Here is a 6,975-nt window from a genome sequence, read left to right as displayed (position 1 = left end):
ACCTGAATTTTGTACTGTTTGCATGTGCTTTCTTTTGCACACACACATGGTCTGAAGTGCTTTAACTCATAGAAAGAAAAGAAATCTGTCCAGATCAGTGTTGATGTCATGCGTTTAATAATAGAATGAAGAATGAAACTATCCTTCTGGGGAAGGATATCTACGATAAAGATGAGCGTGCTGCCAAAGATGTTATTTTTATTTCAGACTATACCCATTATAAAGGGTATAGGAATTTTTAAAGAATGGCAAAGAGTGATTTCAAGGTATATCTGGCAGGGGAAGAAGCCAAGAATAAAATTTAAGTTATTGACAGATGTAAAAGAAAGAGGTGGCTTCGCCCTGCCAGATTTGAAATTATATCATGAAGCGGCTTGCCTATGTTGGTTAAAAGAATGGATAAAATTAGAAAATAAGGAATTATTAGATCTCGAAAGTTTTGATAACAGATTTGGTTGGCACGCGTATTTATGGTGTGATAAGAAAAAAGTTCATACGGGCTTTGGAAACCACATCTTCAAGAGTTCTTTAATAGAAGTATGGGATAGATACAAAAATATATTGGAGCCAAAAGTCCCACATTGGTTGTCTCCGCTGGAGGTAATAAATGTTAAGAAAATTAATATGAGAGGTAAATGGAGTACATATGGTGAATTGGTAATTAAAGAAGGAGTCAAATGGAAATTGAAACCATTTGAACAAGTTAAAGATCATGTATATGATTGGCTGCATTATTTTCAGGTAAATGAAATGTTTAAAAAAGATCTGAAAGAAAAGGGATATATAGAAAAAGAATCTAAATTCCAAACAGACATAATAAACAATGAATATAAAACTCTGTCAAAAATGTATAAGATATTGTTGGAATGGTATACGAAAGATGAAGAGGTTAAATCGGTAATGATACAGTGGGCAAAAGATTTTGGGTACAATATTCAATTTGATGAATGGGAAAAACTGTGGAAAGAGAATATAAAATTTACTGCATGTATGACACTGAAAGAGAATGTTATGAAAATGTTCTACAGATGGTACATCACACCTGTAAAGTTAGCAAAGATGTATAAAATGTGTAACAAATGTTGGAAATGTAAAGAAAAAGAAGGGACGTTTTTTCATGTGTGGTGGGAATGTAAGAAAGTGAAAAGCTTTTGGGAAATGATCTATAATGAAATGAAGAAAATGTTGAGATATACCTTTGTAAAAAAACCGGAAGCTTTTCTGTTAGGGATTGTAGGGAAGGATATAAGAAGAAAAGACAATAAACTCTTCCAATATGCAGTAACGGCAGCCAGAATCTTGTTGGCCCAGAAATGGAAACAAGAGGAAATACCGACGATAGAAGAATGGAGACTGAAATTGACAGACTATGCGGAATTGGATAAATTAACTGGGAAAATCAGATATACTAAAGACCAAAAGTTCATCGAAGACTGGGGAAAGTTTGTAGACTATCTGAAAAATACATGTGGCATGAACACAACGCTAGTGGGATTTCAAGAGGCACTGTAAAAATAGAGAAGTATTGCTTATATGGAATAGTGGAGAAGGGAAGTATAATGGCAATACGAAAGAAGGGAATGTGTAACAAAAGTTATAAATACGGATGATTGTCAGAGACGCTGAAGGAAGTTCAAAAAAGAGACAATTGGATGTATTTTGGATAAAAATGTATAATTATATGGAAAATTAATAAAATTTATTATAAAAAAATAAATAACAAAACCCAGGACATAGTGCTTACAGAATGCACACAAATGTATAGTGTATCTGCAGCCATGATACCAGTGGGGGGAAATCCTTTACACACAAGGAAAAGTCGTCAACTCTGGACTTCTTAGGAAAACTTTTAACACACTTTTAAATGTATTTTAAATACATTTAAATCATATTTATTTCTTTACAATTATATAGAGAGACTGAAATAAAATATCATGGTGTCAAACAAGGAAAATGTCAAGAAGCATATCCTATAAAAACAATGAAGATTGGCCCATTGTATATCAGTCTATGTATTTTAGCATATCCATTTCATTTGCAAGTATCTTTATTCATATTCCAGTGGTAGAAGCACTCCTTTTAGTCGGATGGTCATGGTCCCTCATAGGGAACCTTTGGGTGGGGGAACACACACTGGGGGGGGGGCAGAGGCAAAAAGAGGGTTGAGCAGCAGATGTAGCTGATGTTTCAGCCATGCAGAAACCAGAGGCGTCTATTTACACCCATAGGCTACATACATCCCCCCCCCCCCATCCAGGCAAGCAAGAACCATTCTCACCATTCAAGGACACATTCCAGCTAAGCTAAAGCCCTTGAAGAGAATGCAGAGCAGGCCTGGAGAGGACATGGCCTGGCACAGGGTGAAGTTCTGAGGGCCAGACAGAGAGGATTGAAGGGCCTCTTTCAGCCTCCAGGGCCTCACTCCTGCCATATATCCTTGAAGTCAACAAGGTTTTGCTGTAACTTAACTTGAGCTGAGACTCTCACTCTGTCTTGAACATACTAAGCTGGACCAATTATTCCTTAACTTTACATCATTGTACAATATGTCCAGGAAAACCTGGACATGTCCTCTTTGGGGGGGGGGGGCAACATGCCCATCTAGGTGGATTTTTTACATTTTAAAGGAAATGTCTGGGTTTGGGGGGCTTGGGGGGTTGGGCTGCTCTGCACGCTGTGGCTGCTACCAGCCTGAGTCAGCCCCAGATGCCTCTTTCCCTGGCTTGGGCTGGCAGCAGCTCAGGCTGTCATATTTTTTGCTCTTCAAGATATGGCAACCCTATTACAAATAACACATTACAAAGAACAAGAAGCAGAGATCATAAAAGAGCCCAAGGAATACGACTGAAATAATAGTTCAGGTTTGACACTTCCCAAGTGACACACACTTTTTTTGTCAGAAGCAAAGAGCTGAGAAGTAAGTGCCCCCAAGGGGAAGCCCAGTATATTAATGTCTCCCAAGCAGCTTTTGCATCCCCTATGAATATTCTTCAGAAAAGTCAAAAGCTATTTTAGGTATACCTGTAAACACCTGTATGAAACTTCTCTTCTGACACCATATCTTGGGCTATGCTCATACTTGCTTATTTGCGGGAATGTTGCTTTTATTAGGGTTGTCAGGTCAGCAGTACCCCAGATCCTGGGATTTTGAGGCCTAAACCTGAGGTCTAGAGGCATGCCACAGTGATGTCATGATGATGGGCCCTGGTGATGTCATTAAGCATGACACATTAAGTAATAACCATAGCGCAGAACCTGAAAAGGAAGATGGCCTTGCAACCTATGTTTGTTGTGAATTGCTCTTGTGAACAACTGGTGGTAATGATGCAAAGCCAGTCAGTACTGTATATATTTTTACTTTCCTTCTGACCTCCCTATTTACACACCCTGATCACCAACCCTTATACCATTATACACTTTTTTTACTTTTTAAGGTGACTCTTTAAGACACGCTTGCTTGTTCAGAAAACAACACCACCACATTTAGGAGTTCATAGGAGCACATTGTATTAACATCAGCATACAAAATCAGCTGTGGTGCAGGTCTTCCTGTCTGGCATATAAATCAGTCTCACAGAAGTGGGGAGCAATCTGGTGGGAGTGGGAGCACTAGCACAAAGCAGGTTAACTTCCCCAGCCTCTGATTGGAACAGAAACACACTGAAACAATATATTCCCAAAGCTCAGTGTTTAAGACACAGGATGTGCCAGGAGTTGTAGTCCACCAAAGCAAAAATGGCAAATGTCACAGCAAAAACAGACCTTCACAAACTTTAGACACAATTTATTCACCAACCTCTGTGTTTAAGACATGTGGGGGAGAGGAGCCCCCCCCCCAAAAAAGCACTGGGCTGTAGAAACACATTTTGTGAATTAAAATAGCTTCAGGCTCTGGGGAGGGTCTCCTCATGAGCCAGGAGGAGTCTCCAGGCAGCTCCCAATATATGTGATTTCAGTTACATGTGCGGAGGCCCAGAATGTAACCCAGGCATAAATTGGGAGTTGCCTGTACAAACGAATTAACAAAAAAACCCCTTAACATTCAAGAAAAATAATAAAGAATGGCCTATTGACTTTCAGTCTCTCTGTGTTTGCATATTCATTCTATCTGCAATTATCTCTCTCCATACTCCAGGAGTGGAAAACCCCTTTTCAGCCAGATGAGCAATTTCCCTCATGCAGAACCTTCTGGGGCCCACATATCACTGGACAAAAAGCAGATGGAGCAACAGGTGCCACTCTTGCCTTAGTACAGTAGGTAACAGTCCAGCCTTGCCAAAGCCAGGGGTTTCTACACCCACCCATATTCCACATATGCATTTCTCCAATGGGGCAAGTGAGAGGCATGATCATGATTCAAGGACACCTTCCAGCCAGGCAAAAACACTTGAGGAGGATGAAGAGCAGGGCTGGTGAGGGTGAGACCTGGGGACAGTTCTGAGGGCCAAGCAGAGAGGACTGGAAGACCTCCTTCATAAGCCAAGGTCTGATGTTCCCCACCTCTGCCAAACACCCTTGAAATCAACAAAGGTTTTGCTGTAACTTGATGGAAGCTGAGACTGTCATTCTCTCTTGAACACGCTAGGCTGCAGTAATTCTTTCTGAACTTTGTGTAATTGTAAAAGAAGCTCATGGGCTTTACTTACACGTACCTAGAATAACAAGGAGAGCTCACAAAAAAAGCCCAGGGGGTACAGCTGAAATAATTGTTCAGGTCTGACACTTCCAACACCTTTTGTCGGAAGTAAACAGCTCAGAAGAGACCACAAAAGTAAGTAAGTGCCCTCAGGGGAGATGCACAATACACTGATGTCTCACAAGCAAGTTCTACATCACCAGTGAATATTATTTAGAAACGTCTGTATGACTAAACTGGGAACTTTTCTTTTGACAGCAATTTTTGAACTGGGGCTATGCCCATAATTGTTTATTTATTGGAATTTCATTTTGCCATTTGCAGTCATCCATAGAAAGCACACCAGCCTTGTCTTCTGCCTCAGAGAATGGCTGTAGCTCAGTGGAAGAGGTTCTGCTTTGCATACATAAGGTCCCAGGTTCAATCCCCATAATATCCAGGTAGGGCTTGGAAAGGCTCCTGCCCAAAACGCAAGAGAGCTGCTGCCACTCCTTGCAGACAATATGGAAGTATATGCACCAATTCAATTCGATGTAGGATAAGATAGCTTCCTATGTTTGCATGTTCAGACCCAGAGACTTCCCCCCTAAATAAACACACATTTGACTCAAATTTTAGTTTTGGTTTTTGGCAGAATTTAGGCCACAACTTTATTGATTACAGAAAAGTGAGTGGTTGCATAGGCTCTGGTTCGACTAGCTCCCTACACCCTTCCAGGTAGCGCTGACCCAGAGCTCCATCATAGGTCAGCCAAGGGTAAACACCTGAGGTAGGTGAAAAGCCCAGGAACAGACTATGTTCACTCTCCAGATGCTCCCCTGGCCTCCCCTCTCGGGGGTTGACCAAACCAAGTTGAGTCCCTGGATTCCTTTAACAGAATACCCTTCAGATAGGGATGGTGAGACCGTTCTCCCATCCCTATCACCTGAACCAGTGCCTATCCGTAACCTTGCAAGTTATGACGATTTGCTACACGGCAGGCAAAACCCAAATGGCAACAGCCAATCAGCCAAGTGGGGAAAATTCCCATCGTGCCCCTGTCCCAATGACAGACGACGCATGATGGCATATCAAGGTCAATCTCAAAATGCCCTAAATATAGGGAGAGGTGGGCGGGTGTTCCGATGCACAAGCCGAAAGAGGAAGCTCTGGGTATATATGCCCTGGTGCATAGGTATATATAGGTCCCTCGATCCATTTAGACTGCACCCCATTGGCCAGATTCAACCCAGCAACGAGGGACCTACCAATCGGGTGTTGTAGCTGTCCAATATACCTACCCACAACCAGGAGGTCAGTCTCCAGGTCTCACCGCAACATGTGCCCTCTTTTAGGAAGGACACGCTTTATCCTGCATGACCAAAGACATTAGGGTAGTCCTTGACGTCAACAGGCCAGCCTATTCAACACTCAATGCAGTTTCTAGAGCATTCAGTCTTTTAGCACCAGCGGTCTGATTTACGAAGCCCCGGTCCCAATCCTGGAGAGGAGTCTTAGGTCTTAGGTGCTCTAACTCTATTCATCTCTACCTTAGATTTGTCTGTAGCAAATCACAGAAATCTGGTGGGTAGTTGAGCTGGCCACTGACAGAGACAGGATGTCCTGATCCTAGGCAGAAACATCAGGACTGTGTTGGGAATCAGGCAGTTGTTCCCATTCTCTTTCTGGCCCATAATAATCTTGTCATACCTATGATGTTTCCTTGAGCAGCACATTGGACAGGGGGTGATTGTGTGGTTGACCCTAAAGTGAGACTCTAAGCCTTCACAAAGTATATAGTAAAACAGTACTGTACAAAGAAAATGCTGTTTGGGTTGGCTCACTTGCTAACAAACAACTGTTGTTATACTGCTGCTTTTAAAACACTTTTTGCAAGCACCCAAAATATCATTATAGTCTTTTCTCATCATTCTACTGTCCTGTCAAGACCTGAGCAAGTTCTGTACCTCCCATATTTTTTCCCCTCTATCACTGCTGCATCCCACCCATCCACCAAAAAGCCCAAGCAGATTACATGGACTGCTCTCATTTCATCAACACAACAATACTTTGAGGTTAGGCTGAGAGACAATCAGTGCTTTCCAACTTTAGATATGCTCAGAGTTTAGTCATTAATTTCAATGGGTCTGCACTGAAGACAGTTGATACAACCCAACAACATGTCTAAAGAATAATAACATTGCCTGCCCTCATTGCATATTGTCACCCAAGCTTGCAATATTTGGTTGATAAGGTAAAACATATATACAAAGCTTCCAGTGAAGGAATGTGTAAGTAATATGGATGAGAATGAGAAATGTCTCACAAGAAAATGCAGCTCATGCTAAAGAAAGTAGAAT

Source organism: Podarcis pityusensis (assembly GCF_964106645.2).
Source record: "Podarcis pityusensis genome assembly, chromosome: 3".
Lineage (NCBI taxonomy): Eukaryota > Metazoa > Chordata > Lepidosauria > Squamata > Lacertidae > Podarcis > Podarcis pityusensis.
The sequence above is the reverse complement of the archived record's forward strand: the minus strand, read 5'-3'. Positions refer to the sequence as shown.